Source organism: Triticum dicoccoides, chromosome 5A (assembly GCF_002162155.2).
Source record: "Triticum dicoccoides isolate Atlit2015 ecotype Zavitan chromosome 5A, WEW_v2.0, whole genome shotgun sequence".
Lineage (NCBI taxonomy): Eukaryota > Viridiplantae > Streptophyta > Magnoliopsida > Poales > Poaceae > Triticum > Triticum dicoccoides.
Genome location: NC_041388.1, coordinates 271,574,416 through 271,595,695, shown reverse-complemented (window position 1 = coordinate 271,595,695; position 21,280 = coordinate 271,574,416). Strand labels below are relative to the sequence as shown.

Below are 21,280 nucleotides of genomic sequence, written 5' to 3'. Positions count from 1 at the left end.
ATAGGGACAATCTCTTTAACTTACAATATTTTCTAGATTAGACTTAGCCAACACGTGAAGTACGTTTGATCCTTCTTCGTATGTTCTTTTATCATTTATCATAGCTTATACTCCCTCCGTTCGGAAATAATTGATTTCCGAACTGAGGTAATATTTGTCAATTTACTTCCTACAAAATTGCAAGTTGCATGTTTATACGCTGCATTGCGATTCTACTACTCCGCTACTCATTGTGTAAGTGTTCCCACTTGAATTTAGTCTGGTTATCGGGACAGTCTGATCATCAAAAAGATGCATATGAGTATATGACAGCAGATCACCAACTGTTAGTATGATGATTTCTTCTCAAGTGTTCATACAAAAAAAGTTTAGATAAAATGCAGAGGTCATCCTGTGCAGTTTTTGCATACCAAATTGAGTATTCAATGATATAATGATGCAGCATGTGGAACATATGAACTTATTTTCTTTATCCTCGGCACAGTATTTCACCAAGAAAGCATAGTACAGGAACAGTTTTACAAAGCACATATGTATTTCCTTGTGGAGTGATAAATGTTACAGTTCAGAAACAACTTAATCCATGGTCTGAGCTTATCAACAATTCTTACTCGTCCAGTACAGAAAGAAAAGAAAGCATTTATTTGTGACAAAGAGCCCGCTCATGTAGAGTATGTAACACAATTGCTCGAAGTATGCATTATTGGATTTTGGACCAAGTTGGTTCATCTTTGTTTGGTTTTGATTGATTGAAGCATATAATAAATGCCAGAAATGGGGATTTGGTTATTTCCTAAAGTACAGTTTTTGTTGCCTTTTAAATTGGGAGAATTTTCCTGCTTTGCTCTTGAGTTGTCCCGAGGAGATGTTTTTTCAATATTGAAACTTCAGAGCATCATATCATGTATTACTCCCACCCTGCTTTGCCCTTCAGAAAGTTCCTTGGCTGGTTGATTACCAGTGTGAAAATGGGCTGTTGGATAGGGACAATCTCTTCAACTTGCAGCTGGAGTTACAATATTTTCTAGATAAGACTTAGCCAATGAGCTGTTGGCTAGGGGCAACCATTTAACTTGCAGTTGGAGTCAGAATATTTTCTAGATTAGGCTTAGTCAACATGTGAAGTACGTTTGATCCTTCTTCATATGTTGTTTTATAATTTATATTTTAATTTATTTGCCAATTTACTTCCAGTGAAGTTGCAAGTTGCATGTTTTATACGCTGTATTCCTAATCTACTACTCCACTACTCATTGCAAGCGTTCTACTTGATGGAAGTCCGCTTATTGGAACAGCCTGGTCATCGAAAAGAAGCATGCGGCAGCAAAGCACCAAATGCCAGTGTGATGTTTTCAGGGGAAAGAATTAGTATGATAATTTCTTCACAAGTGTTCATACAAAAAATATACGAGTAGATAAATACTGAGGTCATCACCAGTACACCTTTTGCATACCGAATTCAGTATCCAGTGATATAATGACGCATGTGCATATGAGCTTATCTGTTTATGCTCAGCACAGTATTTGTGCCAAAAAAGGCATTAGTAGTTCAATACATGAACAAGTTTTACAAAGCACATCAATATGTACTGTATTTCATTGTGGAGTGATATACAGTATGTTACAGCAAAGAAACAACTTAATCCATGGCCTCAGCTGCCTCAGCTTAGCAACAGTTATTATTATTTTGGAACGAAGACGCCGACGGTGTCCGGCTTTAAATTAATAAAGCCAACAAGCGGAAACCTCCATAGGCCACATAGGTTATCATAATGACATGCCATCACAACGACCAAAAGATAAAACGCGAGAGTTCAACGACATCAGCACGCAAGCTGGCTACTAGGGAGAACAAAAGATGCCGACGATGGTGACGATGCTCCAGTCAGGTCCAGCCGCTTGTCTTGCTTCCATCTGGATGCAGCGGATCTTTGCCATCGTCTCGGCCATACGCTCCTCATCACGCAGTTTCCCCAACAGAGCCCAAGTCTGCAAGAAAAGGTGACATTTGTACAGAATATCAGCAGGGTGAGAAGGGAACTTCTTCTCAATCGTCGTCTTATTGCGGGTAGTCCAAATGGACCAAAGGAGCGCCTCAACGCATCTCCAAACTATCCGAGCACTAGTGCCGTTTTGCAAACGCAAGATATGTAAAAGATCGGCCCCTGATGCCGGGTTCCAATTCTGTTGGAATGCAGCGCGTACTGCGCTCCACGAAAATCTGGGTAGGTGGCAATGGAAGAAGGCGTGGTTAGCATCCTTAGTGCAGTTGCACAATGCACAAGATCCATCGGATGGGCTGTTGCGGATCGCAACATTATCCGCCGTTGGGAGACCATTCTGAAACATCTGCCAAAGGAAGATTTTTATTTTGAGCGGGATGCCGGCCTTCCATAGCCCCCGAGCTATGTCCAGCACGTCCCCCTCGGTAAGCTTGGTGTACAGAGATTTGACCAAGAACAATCCCGAGGGGGAGAGCTTCCAAGAGACCTCATCCGTGTGCTGGCCAATCATAGCCAATATCTCGTTCCATTCTAATTCCTCGTGTGGGAGAAGCGCTCGGAGAAAGTTTACTGAAGGTGGTGAGATCCGGAGTGCCTCCTCCACCATCAGCTCCGTGTTTGCGGCAGCTTGGAAGGCTGCGGGGTGACTCTGCCACAACGGAGAGGTGTCGAGCCAGGAGTCCAACCAGAAACGAGTGGACTGACCGTCCCGAACCTGAAACTTTGCCCCTAAGGTAAACGTTGGTCGCACCGGTTGGATTCCGTTCTAGAATGGGGAGCCCGAGCGTTTAGCAGAGAAAACGTTGCCACTCGGAAAATACTTTGCTTTTAGGAGATCAGCCCAGAGACCCGACTCGTTTTGGGCTAGTCTCCACCACCAACGGGACAGTAGGGCCGCATTCATGAGTTTGGAGTTTAGGATCCCCAAACCACCAAATTTCTTTGGACGGCATACCGAAGCCCATTCGAGAAGGTGATACTTCCGCTTTCAAAGTGCGTTATATCGACTAGAGGGGGGGTGAATAGGCGATTTTTATGAAATTCTTCACCGAGGAATTTGCCGGTGAGGAAATTCCTTAGCGAAGAACTACTAACAGCGGAATAAGTACTCAAAAGTAAACATAACAGAATACAAGCATAGTCATCATGATGAAATAAAGACAGGCACAGAGTACATGAAGCGTAATCACAGGATAACACAGGATGAAGACAAACAGACTGAAGAAATTGAACTGAGGAAATTGAGAAAGTCTTCAGTCAAAGTCTTCAAACACAGATATGAACAAACACACAACACAGTTATGAGGAAATGAAAGAGTTGAGGAAATAGAACCAGTAAGCTTGGTGAAGACAATAATTTGGTAGACCAGTTCCAACTGCTGTCTCAGTTGTACGTCTGGTTGGAGCGGCTGAGTATTTAAACTCGAGGACACACAGTCTCGGACACCCAGTCAAGGACACTTAGTCCAAGACACCCAGTCCTCACAGTATTCTCTTTGACCTAAGGTCACATAGACCTTGTCCAATCACTCGTGGTAAGTCTTCAGGCGACTTCCAAATCTTCACAAACTTGGTCACTCGGCGATCCACAATTCCTCTTGGATGCTCTAGACCATGACGCCTAACCGTCTGGAAGAAGCACATTCTTCAAAGGTAACAAGCATCGGATCCACTCAGGATCAATCTCTTCAGTGATGCTCAATCACTTGGGGTTTGTAGGTGTTTGGGTTTTGGGTTTTTGGTTTTTCCTCACTTGATGATTTTCGCTCAAAGTCCTCAGAGGATGAGTTGCTCTCAAATGACAAGTGTCAGTTTCTCTCGGAGCAGCCAACCAGCTAGTGGTTGTAGGGGGGCGGCTATTTATAGCCTAGGGAGCAGCCCGACATGATAAGACATAAATGCCCTTCAATGATATGAACGTTAGGTGGATAGATATTTTGGGACAGCTGGCGCATAGCACAGCAACGGTCGGAATTTTGAGTAGCAAAATCCTCAGGGCTATCATGTTCCTCACTGTGTAGGCAATCCGCACTGGCGAATTCCTAACTTCTCAGTCAGGGCAAATTCCTCAGAGACCAGAAGAACTTCGTCTATGTCACTGAAGAAATTGACTGAACTATATGAGATTTCCAATGGCTTCACTCGAAGGGATTGGTATGTGTAGGATTTTGAGTTGAGCATCACATGGAAATTTTTCCTTAGTATTTCCTCGACCCCCTTTAACAGTACGGTGTTTCCTATGACTCAAGAAAGAGAAAATGAAACTACGAAAACAAAAGTCTTCTCGCTTCATGTTCCTCGAAAGAATACCAAGTCTTCAAGGTCACACCAATTTCTTCACTTTCAAGGTCTTCAGAAAGTCTTCAGAATACCAAAATCTTCAGCCGAAGATATTCATTTTAGGGGTCGACTTTTCCTGTAAATATCAAACTCCTCATAGACTTATAGACCTGTGTACACTCACACACGCATTAGTCCCTTAACCTATAAGTTTTCAATACACCAAAATCACTAAGGGGCACTAGATGCACTTACAATCTCCCCCCTGTTGGTGATTGATGACAATATAGGTTAAGTTTTCAATGGGGATAAACATATGAAGTGTAAATACTGATATTGAGGAATTTGATTACAAGATATAGAAGAACTCCCCCTGAAGATGTGCATAGTGAGGAATTTGCTTTTGAAGCAATGCACACTTGAAGAGTTGAATCATGGAGATCTCCCCTTATATCTTGTAATTCATACACGCATTTAACATATATATGAAGAATTTGAAATGCATGATGTAATATGGTGCCTGATGAAATTCAGCATGCGTGCAATAATATTAACGAGGAATAAGCATGCAGAATAGTGCATCAAAATATCAGAGCATAGTGCATCAAAAGTATCAGAGCACCATCGGGTTTAAGATTACAACTCGATCCAATAAAGTTCCAGAAGAACGAGGGTTGTAACTTAGCAAAAAAAACGCCCATATAGTAGACCCGCTTGAAGACTAACTCATATTTCTCCCCCTTTGTCATCGAATGACCAAAATGATCGAAAATGAGGACTAACGCCCCTGAAGATAATCATGTTGATGAAGGAGTGCCAGCGTTGTTGGGGTCATTGGTTGATGTAGGGCGTGCCGCAGTGTCGTCCAAATCTTCATGTTCATCAGTGTCGCGCGATGAAGAATATGAGCTGGCCACCAGAGAAGGAACCTTGACCTTCTTGAATTTTTTCGATGGAGGTGCAGACCAGTCAAAATCTTCATTAAGACCCATATTCTTCAGATCTTCTTCACCATACAGATGTGACAGGATTTCCCAGGTGCGACCGAAGACTTGATGGAGGTAGTAGTGGTTTTTCTTCACTGCATTGTGTGTGGCAGTCATGTTGTGAAGAAGTGAACCAAACTGACGCTTAACCCATTTATGATTTCGATCCACCTTCTGGTGAAGACTAAGAAGAAGTTCACGGTCAGTCATCACGCGCGGAGCAGTGGCTTGAGGAGTGGACTTGGGTGCATTGGCAGAGTCATGTGTGGCAGAGTCATCATTGGTGGAATAAGATGCAGCTTTGTGAAACTGACCATCCAATGGACGAATGCCTTCATCTATTACAGCTGGTGCCTTGCCCTTTCCATCAACTGAGGAATATGTCTGCTTGAGGACTTCAATTGGGGGCAAGTAGCTGAGGTGATTCTGAAAATCAGCTTTGTAGTTGAGTGAAGACCTTGTCCTGAGGAATCTCATGATCCAAGGTGCATAAGGCTTCAGCTCAAACGGAGATAGTGCAACATTGGCCGTAGTCCCCATGAAGAAATCGTGATAATTGACAGGAATGCCATGAACGATGTTGAATACCAGATTCTTCATGATGCCAACAATTTCCTCATCAGATGAGTCATAGCCTTTGATAGGACTGATTGTCCTCGTAAAAATACGATAGACAGTTTTGGGCACGTACAGCAATTCCTTCACGAGGAATTTGGTTCTTGGTGCTTGACCTGGCTTCAAAGGTTTCATCAGCACCTGCATGTAATGATGTGTGAGCTCAGGTTCACTGTAGATGCAGCGAGCTTCTTCTAGGGGAGGACTGAGTAGTAGAGTACGAAGCAATTCAGAGGCTGGTGCAGTATAGTGAGTGTTTTCATACATCCAGTCCAGCACCCATAAATTCACATCTTCAGCATGTCCGGTGATGTGCAGCGTTGCATAGAATTGAAGAATCAGTTCTTCATTCCAATCGCAGATGTCAGAGCAAAAGTTTAGCAGTCCAGCGTCGTGAAGAACACTAAGGACTGGTGCGAAGTACGGCAGAGATTCCATATCCACGTGAGGAATATGCTCATGGTAGAAGATCTTCTCCTTGTTGAACAGCACTGAGGAATAGAAATTGGCTTGACTAGCAGTCCAGAAATACCTCTTCCTAATGCGAGCAGAGTCATATGGGTTGTAGTCTTTGAAGAATACGTGCTCGCCGAAGAAATCATCAGCCTTGAACTTTTGCTTGCGTGAGAATGGATCCTTTGGCTTCGGCAGAGGAGTGTCAGTGAGTTGCATCACGACCTCAGGAATCTCAATCGCAGGTTCTTCAGGCTGAGGAATTCCTGATTCCTCCTCAGTGGCAGTCTGCGTAGTTGGTTGTTCAGCAGCAGCAGTTTCTTCAGCGCTAGTGGCTGGAATTTCCTCATGGACAGATGCAGTGGGATGAGTTTCTTCAGAGCCCATGTGAACAGTTTGTGTGGGGGACTGAGGAATTTGCTATAGAGGGGTGAACATTGGAGAGTTTGGATGCTGACTTTCCCAGAATTCATCACTGATTACGGGTGTGGAGAAGCCAATGTCCACATCTTCATCTTCCATTTCTTCAACGCCAGCCTCTTCCGCTGTGAACTGAGCATAGACGAGGAGATGATAGGTGTTGAAGGGATCACATCCACTTCAATTTCTTCATCCAATGGTTCAGACGAAGCAGCAGAAGGAGTTTCTTCATCAGATCCGCAGGGGATCACATATTCTTCATCAAAAGGAACAAGGTCCTTTGATGGCCTGGTTGAGATGGGAACAACATCAATCGGATTTTGCAAATGAGCTTGTCATAGGCTTCATTTTCTTCGAAGCTGAAGAATCTGAAGTAGCTGATGCTTTCCTTTTCTTCACTGCAGCATGCTCTGCAGCCTTGATCTTCTTCACATCTGATGCAGATGGAAGGATTGGAGTTGAAGTTGGTGCAAGAGCAGCTGAGGAATCTAGTTGATTTTCTTCAGGCACAACTGATGCAGTTTCCCTGAGTTCTTCAGTTTCTTCAGGCACACCACTAGTGGGTGCCCTGGAAATTTCTTTAGCAGCTGGAATGCTGTCATCAGCCCTGGAACTCACATTATCTTCAGCAGCCTGATTGTCATCAGTGGTGCTGGCATTTTCTTCAGTAGGCTGAGCAGATGCTTCAGCCTGAGGAATTTCCTGTTGCGTTGGGGCTGCAACATTGGAAGTGAAGTTATCCGCAAGTTTCACAAAACAAACCTTGGCTCCAAGCCAATCAGCGCGATATGCGTCAAAGTCATCACTGAGTTTCTTAATCTCAGTCTGAATCGTGACAAGTTCTTCAGTTGTCATAGAGACAACGTTTTTCTTCAGATAGCGCTCTTTCTTGTACTGCGCTTTCTTGATCTGCCTGGCCTTCTCAAATTTCCACTTCTCTTCTTGAATGAAGTGGGTCAACATGTGACTCTGGCCAGGAGTCAGCTTGAAGTCAGGCAAGGGAGTGTTGGGGTCCTTGTGCCAATCATCAATGTAGTCGAGTATCAGCTTGGGATCCAAAAGCAGTGGCACCTCTGATCCTTTGGCTCTAGCGGCCCTGACTTGCCTGTCTCTGATGATATTTGCAAGTTCATCATCATCAGCTTCGTTTTCATCAGACGACACTTGGAAAGCGACTTGTTTCTTTTGAGGACTCGGGCGAGGACCTCGTCCAGCAGTGGCCTTTGTCTTGAGCAGTGAGGGGCCAGCTGAGGAACCTGGTGTAGCTGAGGAACTAGCTAAGACACCTGAGGCAATGGAGATGCCGACAGTCCTTTAGCACGAAGCGAGATGCACAGGTGCTGAGGATTTGGTCGGAGCAGCTAAAGGCTTTGACAGAGGAGCTGAGGACTTTGGAGGAACAGGAGCAGCATGAGGAATTGGCCGTGAGGGCTTTGATGATTCTGGCCGTGAGGGCATTGCTGGTGAAGCACTTGGCTTGCGCGCAGGCTTCTTTGACATAGCCTTCTTTGGCTTGACAGCAAAAGCCTCAGCAGAGGCAGCAGTAGCGGCAGAGTCTTCATTGAATTTCCTCACTGCTTCTCTGGCTTGCTTAGCCAACTTGGTTTGGCGCTTGGCCCATTCATTAGGATAGTCCTCACCGCGCTTGAGGCTGGTGGGATCTGCTATTTGGCCAGGTGCCAATGGAGCTCTTGGGCATGGAGGATTGAGTGCGAATTTCTTCATGTACTTAGGAGTGACATATCTGTACTCCCTCCATTCTCTTGTCCATCTCCTTTCTATCTTCTAAATGCGCACTTTGCGCTCATTCTTGGTTTCCTCAGTAGGTGTGCAGTACCCAGCATATATGTCATCAGGGATCTCAAACGCTGTATTTACCTCGGGCCTCTTTCCTCCCTTCTGTGGCCTTTTACCATCAGCCATTTTCTTCAGTTGAGGAATTTGAACAATCGAATTCTCTGAAGAAGTATGCAACTTTTCTTCGAGGAACACTGCAAATGAGTTAAGTTGATGAGAACCTAGTGATTCAGCAGCTGACATGTGTATCTGTGAACAGAGTATAGTTGCGAGGAATTTGGAGAGTTCATATGCTTCTCAGAAGGTTTTTTAAAAAGAACAAGTTTGAGGAATTTGACCGGATGAGTCTTGAAGATTTTCACTAAGCGTTCTTTGTCTTAGGTTCCAGAGTTGTATAGATCGATGATTCACACAATTGAGAAATCTTAAAGAAAAATGATGCTTAGAGAAACGAATCAAGAACAGATGACTTGTGAGGTGTTCAGTGTGTGAAGATATGAAAAAACACTTTTGAAGATTTTGTAGATAATCATTTGAATCAACGAGGGCAGTAAAAGTAACTTTTATTTACCCTGGACTAAGAACACGACAAACTAAAGTGAGGAGATGTGAAGTTCGTCTGTGCAGATCTTTCACGCCCTAACTTGGCGGAGGAAGACGGCTATGGCGGCGACGGAGTGAAGATGTCCGCGGTCGGCGCGAGTACGTCGGCGAGGAGGTCGAGGCAGTGAAGCTCTTCCTCACCGGCGGCGATGAAGTAGCGGCGGCGCTAGGGTTTGAGAAGTTCGAGCTGGAGAGAGAGGTCGAGCGGAGTAAAAGAAGTGAAGAAGGGAAGGAGGGGTATTTATAGCCACGGTGAAAAACTGCTCGCCCGAAGAAATTAGACGAACGTGCCCCTGACCCTTCTCATTCGCATGACATGTGTTACCCACGTAGTGAGAGGTGGAGATCATATTAGATCATGGGTGAGTGAATAAGTGTATCATGGGATGCGGAACAGTTTGAGCGGCAAAACCGAAAATTTCGATAAGATAGGTTTTAAAGTTCCGTTCGCAATTTCTTCAGCTGACAAGGACACAGTGAAGATTTTGAACGAGTTTCAAATAGAACGCACATGAAGAATTTGTGAACAGATTGGGTTGAGTATAGCATAGAGGGGAAGGGTCCGATCGCATTCACTTAGCAGAAAACCAACTTGAAGAAATAGCAATAAGTGAATGCTGTAGAGGACATAAACTCATATATAAATATATAGCCAATGAATAAAAACGACGGAACCAGTAAAGACTATGCAAAGTTGAAGAATATGAATAATTTGAGGAATTTCAACTTTTGGTGGTGGCGTGACCCACCGTATAAGAATGATGATTTCAGATACCGCGTACAATTATTGTAGGGTTCTGAGAATCAAATTCTTCATTAATTTCTTCACACTAAAAGTGTTATTCTTCATTGATTAAAGAAAAACGTTTCTTCATGTGTTGCACATCTAAGTCATCAATTTTGCATACGTGTTAGGATGAGTGTCCTTTTCAAAGAAAATTCGAAGATTTTAGGATATTTAGCTCACACCGTAACTTGCTAAATCTCTTCTCATCCAAGGGCTTTGTGAAGATATCGGCTAGCTGTTCTTCAGTCTTTACATGCTCAATAGAAATGTCGCCCTTCAACACATTATCACAAAGAAAATGATGATGAATCTGAATGTGCTTTGTCTTCGAGTGCTGAACTGGGTTCTGAGCAATCTTGATGGCACTCTCATTGTCACAGAAGAGAGGTACATTCTTCATGTTGACGTCGTAGTCCTTAAGAGTTTGCTTCATCCATAGCAATTGGGCACAGCAAGAACCAGCGGCAATGTACTCAGCTTCCGCAGTAGATAGTGATACGCAGTTCTGTTTCTTCGAGGATCAACAGACCAAAGATCGTCCGAGGAAATGACATGTACCAGATGTTGACTTGCGATCCACACGATCACCAGCATAGTCAGAGTCAGAATATCCAACAAGATCAAAAGCTGAGCCCTTGGGGTACCATAATCCAAGTGTTGGTGTGTGAGCTAGATATCGAAGAATATGCTTCACAGCCTTATGGTGTGATTCCTTCGGTGCAGCTTGAAATCGGGCACACATGCAAATACTAAGCATTATATCTAGCCTAGATGCACATAAGTATAATAAGGAACCTATCATGGAGCGGTATACCTTATTATCAAAGTTAATACCATTTTCATCAGTGCACAGATGGCCATTTATGGGCATAGGAATTTTGACGCCTTTGCAATCTTGCATGCCGAATTTCCTCAGTACATCCTTAAGGTATTTCTCCTGAGATATGAATATCCCATTGTGTTGTTGACGAATTTGAAGAGCTAAGAAGAATTTCAACTCTCCCATCCTAGACATTTGATATTTTTCACTCATCATATAGGCAAATTCATCACTATAACGTTGATCAGTACAGCCAAAGATAATATCATCAACATATACTTGGCACACAAACAATTCACCATCATAAGATTTAGTGAGAAGAGTAGGGTCGAGTGAACCGGGTTTGAAGCCTTTCTTCATGAAGAGTTCCTTCAAAGTATCATACCAAGCCCGTGGGGCCTGCTTGAGGCCATAGAGGGCCTTGTTGAGTCTAAAGACTTTGTCAGGATTCTTTGGATCTTCAAAACCTGGGGGTTGAGCAACATATACTTGCGAGGAATGCACTTTTCACATCCATTTGATATAAAGTGATATCATGATGGTTAGCATAAGCAAGTAATATGCGAATAGCCTCAAGTCTAGCAACAGGTGCAAAAGTTTCATCGAAATCAATTCCTTCAACCTGTGTGTAGCCTTGAGCTACAAGCCGTGCCTTATTCCTCACCACAAGGCCATTTTCCTCTTGCTTATTGCGGTAGATCCACTTTGTGCCGATGATATTGTGCTTGCGAGGATCTAGACGTTTGACCAGTTCCCAGACATTGTTAAGCTCGAACTGATGTAATTCCTATTGCATGGCCTGAATCCACTCAGGCTCCAGAAATGCTTCATCTACCTTAGTGGGCTCTGTAATAGAGACAAAAGCATACTGCCCACAAAAGTTAGACAAATGTGAAGCTTTTGAGCGTGTGAGAGGACCTGGCGCTTTGATGTCATTGATGATCTTTTCAACTTGCACTTTTTTTGCAATGCGAGGATGAGCTGGTTGTCGTTGAAGAATTTGATCAGCGTTTTCTTCAGCACCGTTTTCTTCAGCATTTTCTTCAGGTGCATTAGCTCGACGTTCTTCATGTTCTGGAATGAATTCTTCAGCAGATTCTTCAGTAGGAATGACATCTTCAGTAGCCTTGAACTTGATAGTTTTCTCAGGTGTTGGTTCATCTATCATAGTAGGTAGGTGCTCTCTTTGCGAGCCATTAGTTTTATCGAACCGCACATCTACAGTTTCAACAACTTTGTGAAGAACGTTGTTGAAGACTCTGTAGGTGTGCGAGTCCTTTCCGTAACCAAGCATAAAACCTTGATGTGCTTTCGGTGCAAATTTTGAGTTGTGATGAGGATCTCTAATCCAACATTTAGCACCAAAAACTTTGAAATAACTTACATTGGGTTTCTTATCAGTGAGGAGTTCATAGGTAGTCTTTTTGAAGAATTTGTGAAGATATACTCTGTTGATGATGTGGCACGCAGTATCAATTGCCTCAGTACAGAAACGACGAGGCATTTTGTATTCATCAAGCATAGTGCGAGCCATCTCAGCAAGAGTCCTGTTCTTGCGCTCCACGACGCCGTTCTGCAGGAGTGTAAGGAGCAGATAACTCATGAGTGATACCAAGTTCATCAAGATAGTCATCGAGAACAGAATTCTTGAACTCAGTGCCATTGTCACTTCCGATGTGCTTGATCTTCACACCAAAGTTGGTTGAAGCCCTTGAGGAAAATCGTTTGAAGATTTCCTGCACTTCATGTTTGTAAGTAACAAGGTGTACCCATGTGTAACGAGAATAATCATCAACAATAACAAAGCCATATTGAGATGCTTCATTTGAGATAGAAGAATAATGATTAGGACCAAAGAGATCCATGTAAAGCAATTCAAATGGGCGAGTGGTGGTCATGATAGTCTTCGCTGGATGCTTGGCCTTGGTCATCTTCCCAGCTTCACAGGCTCCGCATAGGTGATCCTTGAGGAATTTGACATTCTCGATGCCAATGACATGCTTCTTCTTCGCAAGCGTGTGCAAATTCCTCATGCCTGCATGACCAAGTCGTCGATGCCAGAGCCAGCCTTCTGAGGCTTTTGCAAGTAAGCACATGGCTGGTTGTGGTCCTGTAGAGAAATCAACAATATACAGGTCTCCTCTCCTAAAGCCTTCAAAGACTTTGGAATTGTCAGCTTCCATAAGCACAACACAACGATACTTGCCAAAGACAATAACCATATCAAGATCACAAAGCATTGAGACAGACATAAGGTTGTATCCTAAGGACTCAACAAGCATGACTTTGTCCATGTGTCGATCCTTTGTAATCGCAACCTTACCTAGACCCAATACCTGACTTTTGCCTTTGTCAGCAAAGATGATATGCTTCAGATGCGACGGAGATAATGGAGCATCCATTAATAGATTCTTGTCACCAGTCATGTGATTTGTACATCCACTATCGAGGACCCACTCAGTGGCTTTGGGTTGGTCATCCTGCAGACGAATTAGTGCAGCTTACAAACTCATATACTTCATCAGTGAAGAATATGACATCAATTCATCAGATCAATTTCATCAAGTAAGAGAACTGATAAAGCAATATGAGGACGTGAGAAATGAAAGTTCATTTCTTCATGATTAGTCTGCGTCCTATCAGGCATGCTCAGGTCTTCAGCAAATTCTTCAGACGATTACGTGCGTCTGGAGACCTGACCCTGCAGAAAAGATTAGTTCTTTTTCTTCACCACCCACATCTGAAGTGGTGGAAAAGAGTTCATCATTTTGTGAGCTCCATACGAAAAGGATGGCATAGAAGCCAGTCCATTTTGTCTCACATAAGAGGGGTTAGAGTAAGCATAAGAGTAAGCAGAGAAATTCTTCGAGGACTTATGGACATAATGATTTGAAGAATAATGCACATATCCATAATCCTTAGATCTTCCCTGCAAAACAGATGGGTTAGCATGATGATGTTCATATGAGGACTTTGATCCATATGAGGAATTTGGTCCATATGAAGAATTCGATCTGGGGTTCCTATTCTTCACATGTGGTGTCATGATGACATTCACCTGAAGATTTTCAAGACATCTTTTGGGAACCCAGATTTTCTTCATAGGGGAGCCGTTCCTGCAGTTAGTGTCAATATATCCAGCAAATACTTCACCATTCTGATTTTTGAATAGCTTATAGTTGGAGTCAATTGACTCATCATTAGAATGAGGAGATTCACATGCAAATCCAGATAAGTTAGATGGATCAACTAGAGGTCCCTTTGCAGCAACCCATGTAGTTTTGGGATACTGCTCAGGCTTCCAATATGTACCATCAGCATTGAGTTTCCTCTCAAAGGCGATACCCTCTTTCCTAGGGTTCCTGTTGAGGATCTGCTTTTTAAGCACATCACAAAGCGCCTGATGCCCTTTGAGGCTTTTGTACATGCCTGTCGCGTACAAATCCTTCAGCCCTGCATCGTTAGTGATACTAGCAATGTCCTCAGATGTGGAATTAGTGATAGCAGAGGCATGTGAAGAATTTGAAACATTAGCAGCATTTGAACATTCAGGTGAAGAATTAGCAGATTCACGTTCAATGCACTTCAAGCATGATGGAACAAATTCTTCCTGAGAAGCGCTGATTTGTTGAGCAAGTAATGAATCACGCTCCTTCTGAAGATCTTCATAACTCACTCTTAGCTTCTCAAGGTCTTTCTTTCTTTGAAGAAATTCATAAGAAAGCTTCTCATGGTCAGATAAGAGAGTGTTATGTTGATCTTGAAGGGTGTCATACTTAGTACGAAGTCTCTGAAGACTTTCAGCCAAAGCTTTTGACTGATCCATTTCTTCACCCAACATATCATCGCTCTTGTTTAGCATATAGTGAACTTTTTCCAAAACTCTTTGTTGTTTAGTGGCAAGGGAAGCAAGTTTGACATAGCTGGGTCCAAATTCATCACCAGATTCATCATCACTAGACTCGAATAGGTAGCATTCAGTTACCTCAACATCTTTTGCCATAAGGCATGATGGAGAAGATGATGATTCTGGTTCGAATGTCATCGTTTTGAGAGATTCCTTGAAGTCCTCAAACCAAGAATCATGACAGGTTCGATGACCTTCATAGACCTCAGAGAGACGGTCCCAGATGAGCTTCGCATGATCAAGATGCATGATATTCCTGAACTGATTTTGTGACAGACTGGAGCAGATGACATCCTTCGCCGTGAGGTTTACAAGAGTGTACTTGCGAATGTCATCAGCTTCCGCCATCTTGCACAGATCGGTCAGACCAATCTCAGTGACGGTCCACAGCTCGCTGTTCATCGCCATGAGGCGTTTCTTCATCATGGCCTTCCACTTGGGATACTCGTGACTGTCAAAGATGGGGCATGTCACTTTCGTCATACCTACGGTCGACATAACTAAAACTCCAGGCGGTTAAACCAAAATCACATAGAACAAGGGAGTACCTTGCTCTTATACCAATTGAAAGTGCGTTATATCGACTAAAGGGGGGGTGAATAGGCGATTTTTATGAAATTCTTCACTGAGGAATTTGCCGGTGAGGAAATTCCTTAGCGAAGAACTACTAACAGCGGAATAAGTACTCAAAAGTAAACACAACAGAATACAAGCATAGTCAGCATGATGAAATGAAGACAGGCACAGAGTACAGGAAGCGTAATCACAGGATGACACAGGATGAAGACAAACAGACTGAAGAAATTGAACTGAGGAAATTGAGAAAGTCTTTAGTCAAAGTCTTCAAACACAGATATGAACAAACACACAACACAGTTATGAGGAAATGAAAGAGTTGAGGAAATAAAACCAGTAAGCTTGGTGAAGACAATGATTTGGTAGACCAGTTCCAACTGCTGTCTCAGTTGTACGTCTGGTTGGAGCGGCTGAGTATTTAAACTCGAGGACACACAGTCCCGGACACCCAGTCAAGGACGCTTAGTCCAAGACACCCAGTCCTCACAGTATTCTCCTTGAACTAAGGTCACACAGACCTCGTCCAATCACTCGTGGTAAGTCTTCAGGCGACTTCCAAACCTTCACACACTTGGTCACTCGGCGATCCACAATTCCTCTTGGATGCGCTAGACCATGACGCCTAACCGTCTGGAAGAAGCACAGTCTTCAAAGGTAACAAGCGTCAGATCCACTCAGGATCAATCTCTTCAGTGATGCTCAATCACTTGGGGTTTGTAGGTGTTTGGGTTTATGGTTTTTGGTTTTTTCTCACTTGATGATTTTCGCTCAAAGTCCTCAGAGGATGGGTTGCTCTCAAATGACAAGTGTCAGTTTCTCTCGGAGCAGCCAACCAGCTAGTGGTTGTAGGGGGGGTCGACTATTTATAGCCTAGGGAGCAGCCCGACATGATAAGACATAAATGCCCTTCAATGATATGACCATTAGGTGGATAGATATTTTGGGACAGCTGGCGCATAGCACAGCAACGGTCGAAATTTTGAGTAGCAAAATCCTCAGGGCTATCATGTTCCTCACTGTGTAGGCAATCCGCACTGGCGAATTCCTAACTCCTCAGTCAGGACAAATTCCTCAGAGACCAAAAGAATTTCGTCTCTGTCACTGAAGAAATTGACTGAACTGTATGAAATTTCCAATGGCTTCACTCGAAGGGATTGGTAGGTGTAGGATTTTGAGTTGAGCATCACATGGAAATTTTTCCTTAGTATTTTCTCGACCCCCTTTAACAGTACAGTGTTTCCTATGACTCAAAAAAAAATGAAACTATGAAAACAAAAGTCTTCTCGCTTCATGTTCCTCGAAAGAATACCAAGTCTTCAAGGTCACACCAATTTCTTCACTTTCAAAGTCTTCAGAAAGTCTTCAGAATACCAAAATCTTCAGTCGAAGATATTCATTTTTAGGGGTCGATTTTTCCTGTAAATATCAAACTCCTCATAGACTTATAGACCTGTGTACACTCACACACGCATTAGTCCCTTAACCTATAAGTCTTCAATACACCAAAATCACTAAGGGGCACTAGATGCACTTACACGCTTAATTCCCGTTCCTTCCCAAAAGAAGCGGGAGCGGGGCATGTCCAATTTAGCGTGAACCCCATCCGCTAACAAGAACATTCCCATGGTGAACATTGGAAGAGAGGATAGGCTAGAGTTAGTAAGGATAAGTCGCGCCGCGGAAGACATAAACCTCCCATGCCACGGGCTCACTCTACCCGCAACCTTTCCATATAAGGGCTCCCACTCCTTAATGGAAAGCCGGCTATGAGAAACCGGTAAGCCAAGGTATTTGATTGGCAAGCTCCCTAGCTTGCAGTTTAGAAGATTTTCCACTCTCGTACTCTCTTGGTCATCCATCCCCATGGTTATGACCTCGCTCTTAAAGAAATTGATTTTGAGCCCAGATAAGGGTTGAAGGCAAGCAACAGCAGCTTGATCGAGGCTATGCTATTCTCGTCAGGCTCAAAAAGTAGCATCGTGTCGTCAGCATAATGAAGGTGCGTAACCCCTCCCGGGATCAGGTGAGACACCAACCCTTTGATGTGCCCTGCCGAGCGAGCCCCATGCACCATAGCAGATAAAGCGCCCGCAACAAAATTAAAAACGATTGGAGACAGGGGGTCTCCTTGTCTTAGGCCTTTTTTGTCGTGGAAGAATATGCCCACCTCCCCATTAATAGAGACCGCCGTTTGTCCACAATTAATCAGGTTCATGGTACGGTGGACAAAACCAGCGTCAAAACCTTTTTTTAGGAAGACCTTCCGTACAAACTCCCAGTTTACACGATAGTATGCTTTCTCGAAGTCGAGCTTGAGCAGCACCCCTTGCTGCTTTTTCATTTTAAGCTCATGGACGATCTCGTGGAGGGCGATAGGGCCCTCCAGAATATTCCGTCCTTTGAGAAAAGCCGTTTGACTTCTAAGAATGACCTGCTGCGCAACGAGGGCCAGACGAGTCACGTAGGCCTTGGCGCAGATCTTGAAAGGCACGCTGATCAGCGTGATGGGTCGGAAAAGTTTGATGCAATCAGCCCCTTTAACCTTTGGAATAAGTCTAATGACCCCAAAATTGAGGCGTGAGACGCCTACCGTTCATAGCGCAAACCCATTCACAATGTCAAGAAAAATGGGCCGAAGCATAGGCCAAAATCTGCAGAAGAATTCGACAGGCCAGCCGTCAGGGCCGGGAGCCGTGCCTTTCTTCATGCCCATCAGGGCGGCGTCAACTTCTTCCGGGAGAAATGAGAGCGCCAGGCTCTCATTCTCCTGCGATGACACCCTATCCTGAGGATCCCACAAATCCTCACGGATACAGAGTTTTTTCTCGTCTGTCGTACCCAACAGACCAACAAAATACTCGTAAATGTGGCGGGCAATTTCTCCCTGGGAGAGGAGGAGGCCCTGGTCCAACTAGACGAAGGATCGTGCTCTTACGCTCCCTACCGTTAGCATATGCATGAAAATAAGTTGTGTTAGCGTCACCCTTAGTCACCCACTTAATGCCGCCCTATGACGCCAGTATTCTTCTTCCGCAAGCAACAGTTATTACTTGTCGAATACAAAAGAAGGAACAATTTATTTGTGACAAAGAGCACACTCATGTAGAGTATATAACACACTTACTCGAGCTGAAAAAAAAAGCAGAACTAAACATAATAAGTGAGACATCTAAATCTACCCTTGAGGCTCCTGCTGACCATCAGCTCCATGCCATGCCCAGACAAATGTCCTTCAGTGCTGGCCGGATGCTCTCCTCCAATAGCTTCTGGTACTCCAGTGAATCGCCGCTTGTTTGTTTCATCTCAATGAGATGGTACGAGGGGCTGATCTCAAAGATCTCCGAGTCAAACTGAAGAACACCATTCCTGCCTTCCTTCCTCACTTGCATCTTGACAACACCATTATCCTTCTTCCTCACCCTGAGATTCAGCGTCTTCGCGACGGCTTCCAGCTTCGAGACAATGGCTGAGGCAGGCTGTTCTGAAGTGAACCTTGCTTCCTTTTTGCTCTCCTTCTCGACGAATAGGCCAGAGAGGTCAAACCCTGTGGAGAAAGAGATGATTTCAAAGGCATTTAAATTTGTCACTGCCAGGGGCTTCCCGTCTTCATGGCTGTTCTTCCTGCGCCTCACACCAAGTGTTGGGACAGCATCTGTGGTGGCATTCTCACTTGGCAGTCTCTCCTTCGCTGTAAGGTTCTCCCCGGGACCTTTCCGGAACCAGGTGGACTCCTTTATCTTCTGGATTGATATCCTCTTGTTCGGATCAGGGTCCATGATCTTGTACAACAGCTTCTGAAGTTTTTGGGAAACCCAGCCAGGGCACTTGAAATCGCCTTTCTCAATCTTCCGGTACATCTCTATCAAGTTCTGACCTTGGAAAGGGAGGTAACCAGCAACAAGAACAAACAGGATGACACCGCAAGACCAGATATCTGATTTTGCACCATCATAGCCTCCCTTGCTGATCACCTCTGGAGCCACATAAGCAGGTGATCCACAGGTGGTGTGGAGCAAGCCATCTTGTCTCTTCGATTCTGAAAGTGCACTCAGCCCAAAATCAGAAACCTTCAGATTTTCATTCTCATCAAGCAGTAGGTTCTCAGGCTTCAAGTCCCGGTGATACACGCCACGGCTGTGGCAGTAATCCACTGCACTGATGAGCTGCTGGAAGTACTTATGTGCAGCACCCTCGGTGAGCTTGCCACCCTTGGAGACCTTGTCAAAGAGCTCACCGCCTTTCATGTACTCCATGACGAAGTAGATCTTGCTTCGTGTCGCCATGACCTCATGGAGCTGAACAATGCTTTTGTGCACTACCAACCGCATGGTTGTGATCTCACGCCTGACCTGCTCCGCGAGCCCGACCTTGAGCACCTTCTCCTTGTCCAAAATCTTTATGGCGACACCTCGGTTTGACTCAAGGTTCTTGGCGTAGTGCACCTTGCCAAATGCTCCTTTCCCTAACAATCTCCCCAGCTCATACCTCCCCATGACGATCTTCCCACTGTTCTCCATGCCCTCAAGAGTATAAGTCACGGCCACTAATATTCTTGTGGCTAGCACTTAAATATGCTACGACACTTCAGCCAGCCTCCCCGAAGTCATGATCCAGCACTCTGGTGGATTCGTCATAGCGGAGTCTGAATGGCGTGGAGTTGATGCAGGCAAGGTGGTTGCTCACATCAAGAGGTGACCAAATGGGCCCACGCAGAGTGGTGATGTTCTTGGTCTCGCAGAAGAAATCTCTTCTATGCAAGCACATCTTTCAGCATTCCTTGAGACTTTGATTTCTTGTTTAGGATGAGTTCCCTGAAAAAGAAGTAACATTCAGATTTGGCAGTCACAGATTTAATAATACGTAACAAGTATAAGTACTACCAAGTACTAGTATGAATGATTGAAGAGAAAAGTAGAGATGGATGGAAAGAAAATCGAATTCAGGCATAAGTTGATCAGGAGCAAACAGAAAAAAATATTACTACTAGGCCTGCATGGATTTCAGAGTTCAAAGATGAAAAAAAATCAAGTGATTCCTTCATCAGTAGCGCTGAATTGCTATGACTTCTGAAACCCTGACTACCTCTAACAAACTAGGTATCGGGAGACGACGGCGCCTACCAGCGATCCGGCAAGAGGGACGGATCACATGATGAGATTAGGATCCCACACGAAAGCAACAGAGAAAAACTGTGCTACCTTTGTGCACCTAATGATTCGACACCTAGCAGCAGGACTCTTCCAGATAAACTGGGTCGAATTTCGAAATCTGACCGCACGGGGCGCAGATGATTGGAAGAATGTACTACCTCCGGGCTGGACCGAGAGAAAACCAGACAACGGAGAACTCCAAAATCTAGGCGAACTAGCACGGAACAGAAGGCCCGGTTCCCCCTTGTCCAATCAATGTGCCCCTATCCGCACGCCAGAGATTTTCTTCTTTCTCAAGAAGATCCATCGACATCACAATGCATATTGGCAATCAAGAAAAGTTGAACCCCACGGACGGACCGACGACGAGATCCAATGCAGGCACGCGGCAGGAAAGGAAGCGGGGGCGACAGGGAAGAGAGCTAGCCACCGTACCTTCCGGCGCCGCCGCGGATACGATGAGGCGGGAGCCGAGAGACTTGCGCCGGCGCGCCACGCGGGGTTCTGGTTCTCCTTTTCTTGGGGCTTGCGGGGCTGAGTCGGGTTCCCAGTGTGTTGGGGTTGTGAGGTGAGCGGCCTCCGGCGACCCCGCGTTTTATATATCGAGGCTCGAGGTGCGGAGGCGCGGAGCGGAGGAGGTTAGGAAAGGAAAGGAGATGATGAGATGAGGACACCACGTGGACGCCGACGCGGTATGACCAGACTGCCCCTCCCGGCCCGGCCTGCGGTTCCAGGGCTCCGCATCGCACCAAACGCATATTCCGGTTTTCTTTTTCTCTCGCTGGTCTTTTTAATCCAGGAATCCATCCACGCCCATCGATTTTAAATTTAAGTAATCACAAAAACGAACAAATCTTGTGCTCCATCAAGGCCGCAAATACAA

At 44.6% G+C, this 21,280-nt stretch overlaps 1 pseudogene; it reads right to left on the bottom strand.

The window, feature by feature from the left end:
• Nucleotides 1-18,275: 18,275 nt before the first annotated feature.
• LOC119300956 lies at nucleotides 18,276-20,982 on the bottom strand (annotated as a pseudogene).
• Nucleotides 20,983-21,280: the final 298 nt, after the last annotated feature.